This window comes from Halyomorpha halys, unplaced genomic scaffold (assembly GCF_000696795.3).
Source record: "Halyomorpha halys isolate HHAL.00 unplaced genomic scaffold, Hhal_1.1 Scaffold128.1, whole genome shotgun sequence".
NCBI lineage: Eukaryota > Metazoa > Arthropoda > Insecta > Hemiptera > Pentatomidae > Halyomorpha > Halyomorpha halys.
Window position 1 is genome coordinate 1,991,553 of NW_027110898.1, and position 9,648 is coordinate 2,001,200.

Genomic DNA, 9,648 nt, shown 5'->3' on the forward strand with positions numbered 1-9,648 from the left:
AGCCTTTCTCCCACGTTATTATGTAATAGGGTGTTTCAAATGGGGTCTGAATATATCTCAGTTGCTACGTAATTTTAACCTGATTATGAAAATAAACAATATGTTTATTGTAAGAACAAAATCATCGTATGCATACCTCATTTTATTAATAAATTTAATCTGCTGAAAATAGAGTATAAACCTTTAAAGCATTTTTGTCTTATTTGTTGAGATAAGAGGTCTCAACTATTATTATATGCTGTAGAGCGTATTTTAAGGTCTTGCGTGGGCCGTCCGTAGCTCAGGAGTTAGGCGCAGACCTATCAGGTTGAGATCTGCGGGCGAATCCGGGGTGTTGACTTTTTTCATTAAGTGGCAGTCCCACAAAATGAAAATCTTGACCCTAGCGATGGTTAGAATAGGTTGGTCACCTTTAGGTAATTAGGCAAACATCACAAGCGCTGTGGATTGCCTTAAAAAAAACAAACGAAAAATCACCTCTCGTGCGAGTGAATCGCTCTGTCCTCCCATATGTTACATATTATTAATTAATATGTATTTTGGAATGCTGAATTCTATTTGGAACTTTTCATTAAAAATTTCCTGGTGCGTTCCTATGAGGTTTTTCAGATTTTTGTCATTAATCTGAATCTGAAACGATGTATTTTATAGTCTATTCAGAAAAAAGTTAAAGAAGACAAAATTATTTATTAATTTTCGTCCATTGTTTTTGAATGCATAACTCAAACAAAGATTAAGGAGCTAGAACATGGTGACGATTTTTGAAATTTGCTTCATTTAAAAATAAATATAGAGTACATCTTCAGATCAACCTAAGGTGTTCTGATTGAGAAATTCTTAAACATTTCTACTAGTAAAGTAACCAACGTGAGGGGATGGGTTTAAGAATATAATGCAATATCTGTGACTGTAGTCGTTTAGAGTAGATATAAATAATTGTTTCAGGTTATGTTCGCCACTTCATCGATATTGAAATCTTAAAGATCCTTATCACAATCCAAAAAACTTCCTCTAACGTTTATCGTGCAAATTCTGCAAGTCCTTTACGAAGGATTGTGGCTGCAAGACAAGCTGTCTGTATTGTAGAAAATGCTTGCAAATGTGAAGGGAACGGTAACATCTGGACGATGACAAGGATACTGATGATCCTAACGTCGATGAGATGACAGCATTTGAAGGTATAATCTATAGCTACTCTATAATCATACTTTCATATGGTTATCCTTTAAGACTGGATTTCTGTTTAAGACCACAAGATGGAGGAAGAAAATCTGGATGAGGGTATCCATGAACAACCACATTCTGCTCCACGTGCACTTCCAGAACCGGGGTCTTCAGAATATCAGTCCTCCCTCTTTCCCCTGCAAAACGACGATGTAGTAACGATTACTAACTACATAACTATTATCATTTTATTTATTAATAACTACACGCTTATCTATTACAGAGTAGTTAATTTAGTGGTTTAAAAGTTATATATTTTTTATTAAATAAAGCCCTGGCGTAAACAGAAGACATTGCAGAACTAGGAAGTAACCAAGATGACATGCAAAATCTTGCAAAGACTCTAACAAGAGAAGCAGAGGAAACCGGCTATAAATGCAATTAAATGAACATAAAATAAAGTAAATGATTGTAGTCTAAAAAATCCACCCTAACGACATGGTCTGCGAGGATGGCAAATCATTTCCGAAATTAGACAGTTTCAAATACATCGGTTCTACAATAACATCATTAAATTATCAACTGACTGAGATAGACCAGAGTAAAACAAGCGCGTACTGAGCCTTCTTTTCGGTGTCAAGATACTGAAATCCCGTAATCCCGTGAAATCTGAGGCAAATGGTGTAAAAGCATGATAAAGCCAGCTGTGATATGCGGCAGCGGGACCTGGGCTACAACAAGTACCATAGGAAGCAGGACCGAGACATTTGAACGAAAGTCCTCCATAAATTACAAGAGCGATCTGGGATCAGAGCCTTTATACTAGGAGGAGAAGAACTAACAACAAACTGTTTGCTGAGACTGGTCAGTCAACATCTCATGACATAAAGGCAGAAGGTCAAGATGGGCGGGAGATATGGCTACTGCGAGCCACCATGACAAGAAGATGAAAGTGAAGAAGGAAACGCAGACAGAACCATATGGGCTGGACCAGGCTGCGTGCTGGAGGAGGCCCCCGGACGGATACAAGTAGATAAGGTGCGGCCCCATCTAAAAGAGCGCTAGGCTGCTCCAGGGTTGAACCCCAATAAATAAAATAAAATAAAGACAATTATTAGTGGCAGTGGCATGCGTAATCGTAGTGCACTACCCCACTGCTGTGGAACTCCATATGCCAGAAATGGCGAGGAAGGAGGACAAAAAAAATGGAGGTGTGGCTAGAAGCAGTCCATCAAGACGCCTCTACTTAGACCATTCGTGTCACAAACCAGATGGATAGACAGAATCGACAAAAATGTGAAAGAGCTTAATGGAGCAAACTGGAAAGCAGAAGCCCAAGATAAAATGGCGTGGGAAGGCTAAATTTTATTTATTCATTTCCACCTTCCCCTGCCTTATAAACTATACAGGTGTGAAGCAGCAGTTCGATGTTACATATCCATCATCAAACTACTGCTAATAAATCTTAATTTTAAATTTTAAATTTTAATTATGCATGTACAGTTTTCAGTCTTCTGCGCCTCTTCCGTCAGTAGGCATTCGAAGGGCTGGTCTTCCTCTTTGACGAAGATTGAAGTGGCTTGGTTTGTTGGCTAGGGCATAGGGGTTCGATATCCACCTAGTGGCAATGAAGCTTGGCACGTAATCCCCCATGTCCCGTGAGAAATTGAGAGAGCCAGTAGCCTGGGAGGATCCACTTTGCGTCCGTGTCCGAACGGTGGGGAAATATTTCCTTAAGGTAGCACCTTTTGGGCTGATCGTCCTACGCCGGTTCCACTCTTCGGTAATGTCCTTCCGGAGACTGATTTTCCATTTACTTGGGCTCTCGTCAACCCTCACCCGAAGATTTGCCGGCAGATCTGCCGAGCCCTCTCTCTTGAATCTAAACATTATCATTTCTTCCTGCTGGAGAAGGTCGAGTAGTACCCCTCCCACTAAAATTGGCACCGCCTCATGTGAGACACTCCGATATGCCTTGTTGATCTAACCAAAGCCGTCCATTGGATTTTCACCAATATTCTCTTCTGCCGTTACGAGAGATTCCGGTTCCAGGCGGGGGAGGCATACTTAAGAATACCCATGACCACTCCTTTAGATATGGTCATTTTCGCAGGATATCTGAGGCGCCCATAAGGCGCCCCCACGTGACTAAGGCCGTTCAAGGATCGGGCCATCCTATTTCTCTAGTAGTCCTTCACTTGGACTACTAGGGAAAATCGTGTTAAATCCTCTTCCAAATCTTACGCCAAGGTTAGTGATTATCTCACCTGGACCTATTCTTGTTCCTCGAATTATTAAATTAATCGGGTGGGCCCTATCAGTGTTTCCTCTTAAGAGGATGGCCTGTGTCTTGCTAGAGGCCATTCAAACTTTCTCGCGCCATTCTCCAATCAGGTTGGCAAATGTTCTGCTTGATGTTTAGGCCTGCTATTAGAGGACATCACTGCAACCAAATCGTTGACGTTACCAGTGGCTGGGAACCGCTTTTCCTCTCAGACTCTCAATAATTCGTCAAAAATAAGCTTCCATAGGGCTGGGTCAAATACTGAGCCCTGAGAGCATTCCTTTTTATGGAAGCTTCTACTTGATAAGAGCTACCATTAATCTTCACACGTCTGTCCTCGAGGTACCTCCAAATCAAGTTGCTGGGGCTTCATATTTTTGCAACTGCTGGAGTAAGAGGGGCCACCAGACGCTGTCAAAGGCGGAGGATATGTCAAAGACTAGCAACATGCCTTGCAGTTCCTCTCTCTGTTCAACGTCAGCTCGCTCTCGCAAAGGAGCATGAGAAAAGGCTGAATGGGACGGCCATTGATCTATGGAGCCAACAAAAAAAAAATTTTCATTAAAATTATTTAAGAATATAGCATTACCTATGTATAGTAATCATGGCAATTAAAACAGCTATAACTCCAACATTTAGAACAATCATTGTTATGCTAATCAAATTAAAAAGTCCATAATTGTTTTTTTCCTACCTCCTGGAGCAAAGAAAAAGGCATTTACAAATATATATATACACATATATACATATACCGGCTATTTCATTATCTTGTTTTGCCGGGATGGCATTATAAGAATGGTTGCCGGGTCCGCTGAAGGCGGTGTCAACAATGATGGCATATGTTTGCCTGGGTACGTCCTATTACTTTTATGTATATTGATAAATGACTCTAAATTGCACGGGAAAGAAGGATGGACAGGTTTAACTTGGTCGTGATAGATACAATCAGTCAGATAATTTAATTTTTATATTTTCTCTAAAGAAATATTATAATTAGTCACGTGGTTATTCTTATTGAAAATTTGAGGACAGTCAATCTCCTAGGCTCCCTTGTACCTGGGAAATCCGGTTGTTTCCCTTTGTCCTGATTGCTATACGTTTTACATTACACAATTCCCAAAGTAAACGCTGCTCGTATCAGGCCATCCTAGAAACATTTTTATGATCCCTCAGGATCTTTATTTATATCGGGAGCAGGCTGTACATTATTAGAAGCAGGCTACTCTCCATTGCGAATGCTCTCTCTCTCTCTCTCTCTCTCTCTCTCTCTCTCTGAAGAAAAAGTTTTATAGCTTTTAGATTTCTTGTAATTAATACTCTATAATTTAGTTTAGAACATACGCCATCGACATGACCTCTGTGCAGAAGAAATCTGACGTTCCGATGGAAGAGGCCCTAAGTATTGTCGGTAAACATGGTTTAACTTTGATTAATTTATGCTATTACTATTAAGCCCCTAAAAAAACCTTAATAGTAATAATTTTTAATTTTTAATTTGGCCGACCACCATTTTTTATTTTATTTACAATGATAATCAACATTTAAAATCATTTATACTACGATATTGTACTATTAAATTAACAGATCTCTTGTATTATATAGTAAAAAAATAAAATAAAAACTTCCACACAATTTATTATATCATATAGTCTAATCTTATTCCTATAGCTTAATAATTGGTGTAAATTAATGTCTGTTAGTTATGTATGTAAAAATGTTATAAAAACACAATGAAAGATGTTTACCACACCATTGCAGTCCGTATCTCTAATATGATAGATTTTTCAAAATACCACCCATATATGTTTAGGTTTATTTCTAATAACTCCATATATAATATATAACTCTAAAATATTATAAGTAACTGAAATTCAGCCCTGAAAGAGTTCTCTACGTTCTATAATTCATGAGATACAGTTTTTAAACTCTGATATTTTTTTCCGAAATAACAAGAAATCAAGAATTTATTTTCACTAGTATCATGGAAACTACTACTCTCGGAGGTGTATATAAGCTACATTATGGTGTTTTTAACAAGCTTAAAATTGAGAAATCAGTTCCTCAGATAACGAAATTTTCTCAAAATATGGACTATTTTCAAAATTGTGTAAAAATATTTAAAAGCAGCGCTATAATAATAAAAATACCTAATTACACCACAGGAAATAATGTAATATGTCATTAATAATCAACTTTCGAATAGCATTATTGTTTGAAAAACTATATCCCGGAAAATAATGAACGTATTAGGCTCAAATATAAGTGAATTTATTCTACTTTAAAAAATAATAAAGTAAATGTTTTGTACATAAATTAGTATTTAAAATATTGAGCAGTAAATTAAAAATGAGTGAAAATTTTAGCCCTTTTTTTAAAAATAAAATGGATTTCCGATGCTTTAAAATATTCCATTACCAAATTTTCAAGGACATTTACTCCTGTTGTTTAGACCGGGTAAAAAATGAATTATTATCTTAGATATAATGTAATAATAATAAAAAACCAAAAAAAAACAACGTAATTTTAATGGGAGTCTAGAAAAAATATATAGAATCTTAGATTGAAAACATTAGAGAGAACTTTTTACTTCCATGCATAATAAAATCGATAAATTTGTAATCCATTTGATTTATAATGAGTTATAATTATAAAATTGAGTTATAAATGGGTTTCTAGGTAAAAACCTAAATGTACTGCACTGTTCCTCCACCTACAACACAACACCTAGTTGGGTAAAAATATGGTACTAAATCGTATTATATATATATAAATAAAGGATTGCCGTTATTTTTCAAATTATGTAGTACATGGTCGGAGTTGCGGTCAAAAAGGCTATTAAATCCTTTAAATTTCTCTAATTTACATAATTACTCTAATTAATTATAGTACCAGTTACATATATCACAATAGTATAGTTAAGCTTAAGGCTTATATATCCGGCCATTTAGTGAAAAATTCCATATCACTCCTACCCCCCCCCCCTCTTACCTCCCTGAGGGTAGTAACCTTATTATCATCGTCGTTTTACTTTAGAATCCAATGAAAAAAAAAAATGGTTTACTATTACTTCTAGTTTAATTTGAACTTTTTCTGGACTTTCACTACTTTCTGAATTTAACCTCATTTTCTGTAATGTTCGTGCGTTCTTTATGTCTAAGATGTATGCATTTTTTTCTTTGCCGATGTATAAAATATTTATATACTATACATCAGTATATAAGGACTGACGGAAATGACCAACATACCTTTCAACCTTTTATCTTCGCTTCTGAAACTCGTTAAGACCGGATAGTATAAGAGCCCAAGAGAAGAAAAAAGACAGTTATTTCACCCCAATTTTTGATTACTTGATTGAAAACTAGGTATAATTCCGAGTCAAAATTGATGAGTCTGCCAAGTATAGGTTGGGGGAATACAAAATAGCGGATGTTTCAAAACCTTAATTTTTTATTGGGAGCTCTATATCTTAAAAACTACCAACAACACAAGAAAATCTGAAAGAACATTATTTAAAGAAGAATAAATTTGCTGAAATATGAGCCATAATAGAGCTAATTTGCTATAATAAATTGATTTATAGTTGTTTTGACAAATTTTCTTGTTTTTGTGCCAATTTTATATTTATATGTGAATATCTTAAAAACTACTACACCTACGAAAATAAGTGTCATAAACTACTTTATAGTAAGTTAAATTTCCTTTATTTGAGTGTTGGCAGACATATGTGTGTCTTATGGATCTAGAGAAATATTTTTTCAAAAATCCAACATTTTATACGAACAATTAAAAATTAACATTTTGTGAATTTTTTTGACAAATATCATAAAAACTACTACTCATACAAAGATAAAGGTTATAAACTATTTTATGGTAAATTTAACTAGCTTTAATTTAAGTGCTGACTAACATCTGTAAGTCTTATGGTTTCTTAAATAAAGTTTTTCATAAATCAAACTTATTGTCTGAGCGACATCATGAAAACTACTATCCCTACGAAGATAAAAGTCATAAACTACGTTATAGTACATTAAACTAGCTTTAATTTAATTCCTAATAGACATCTGTAAGTCATATAGTTCCTGAGATATAGATTTCTCAAAATAAATTAACTAACTACTGGTATTTCAGTACATTTTTATGAAAAGTTGCATTTTTAAAAGACTATATCTCGAGAACTATGTAAATAGCTCTATTATGGCTCATATTTCAGCAAATTTATTCTTCTTTAAATAATGTTTCTTTAGATTTTCTAGTGTTGTTAATAGTTTTTTAAGATATAGAGCTCTGAATACAAAATTAATGTTTTTTAAGGTTTTTATACAGCCGCCCTTTTTTATTCCCCCTACCTATTCTTGGCAGACTCATCAGTTTTGACTAGTAATTATACATAGCTTTCATTAAAGTAATCAAAAATTGGGATGAGATAACAGCCTTTTTTTCTTCCCGGCTCTAGTACTAGGACACCAATCTCCCGACTATAGACCAATAAGCTAGCTTTCACACCTGGGCAAGATTTTTGAGCAGATTATTCTTAATTACCTCAAAACCTACAGCTCCAACATTGAACTAATCCCATCGGACCACTCTGGCTTTCAGTCTCAGCCCGGATCACCCCTTGGCGAAGCTTATATCAAATCCTACAAAACCATAGAAAATGTTTTAGAAATAAAAAAGGTTGAATGATTAACCGATTTTGAGAAGCTAGTTTAATATCGTAGGTTTACAGACTTAGAGTTTAAAATAAAAACATTAGATACCAACTTACTCAACCATATTTCATAACTCTCTTTTCAGTTTTATTCATCCAATTCAAGCAATAATTGATAAATGCTTCACCACCTTGAGGAGAAGGGAAAATAAAGTAAAAAATAAGTGTTCCTGCTTTATTTTACCTTGATTCAGTCAGTAAAATAACTTAATGTAATTATGACATTTTTTCAGAACATAATTATCTAAATTACTATAATAAAAGGTTTGCAATGATTATATAATAATACGATAATAACAGAAATTAATCGTTGTGTCAACTTTGATAATGAATGGATGGAGTTAATTTGGAAAGCGTTCTGTAATTATATTAAAACATGTGACAGCATCTATGCATTCTTAGTTTATAAGGTGGGATTGGTTTCTATTATAGAATAAGAATCTTTGAAAAACAAAGGAAACTATATTTAAATTATGTTTCTCATGTGCACGACTAACAGGAGTGGCACGGCTGGGGCCCATAAATTGCATGCATGGATAATTCAAAACTGCACATATTTACAATTGCAAATAAGATAACTTTCTATTTCGGTTGATACAATTAATTTGAATTCGCATTATTCGCATAACTGAAAAAATTAATGCTAGTAAAATTCATTAAAAATTAAATAAAATATTTTATGCAAACGACAAAGGGCACGTCTTGATAAAATAATATAAATTTTAATTGTTTTTGTTTTATTCCATATCAATCATATACATATATATAAGCAATAAGTTCAATTATTTTGGTAATTGTGTGTGTTTTTATGTTTATATTTTTGAAAAGAAAACCTCGAGGAACTAGAAACTTCCATCCAACTGTGATCAGGATAAAATATTATTTTCATCAGTATCTGTCTGGATGAAAAGAATCAATGAGTGAATATCCTGTGAGAAATCCCAGGATCAATTAACATTTTACGATGATAGAACAATATTAACTTAAAATAAAATACTACTGATGTTTATCGTATTACCTTGATTTGAATATCAAGAGAGATATTAAACCAGAAAAATGAGTTGTGGGTTCAATTCTTTGGGGATGAATTAATCGATATTAATAGAAAGTATGATCATCAGTTCTTTGAAACGTAAACAGAATACTTTAAAAAAAAAAATTTTAATAATTTTCCAGGCTTGATACATATTTTTCTTTTTGTTATTAACAAAATGTTTCTATAAAACAATAAATGCTAACATATTTTCAAACTAAACATATTTTTGAACATTGTGAATTATTATTATATATTAGAATACATACTTAAAAATATTATTTGAAATAAATAATTCTATTTTCCAAGGAGGTAGCCGTTTCACATCCTACATAATTTTGACATCGGGCTTAATCGGATTCGGTTCACTCCTGTGCCTCCAGGCTATGGCATTTGTGATCCCAGTAGCTGGGTGTGAACTCAAGCTCTCTGATGCTACCAAAGGCATCATGACTTCCA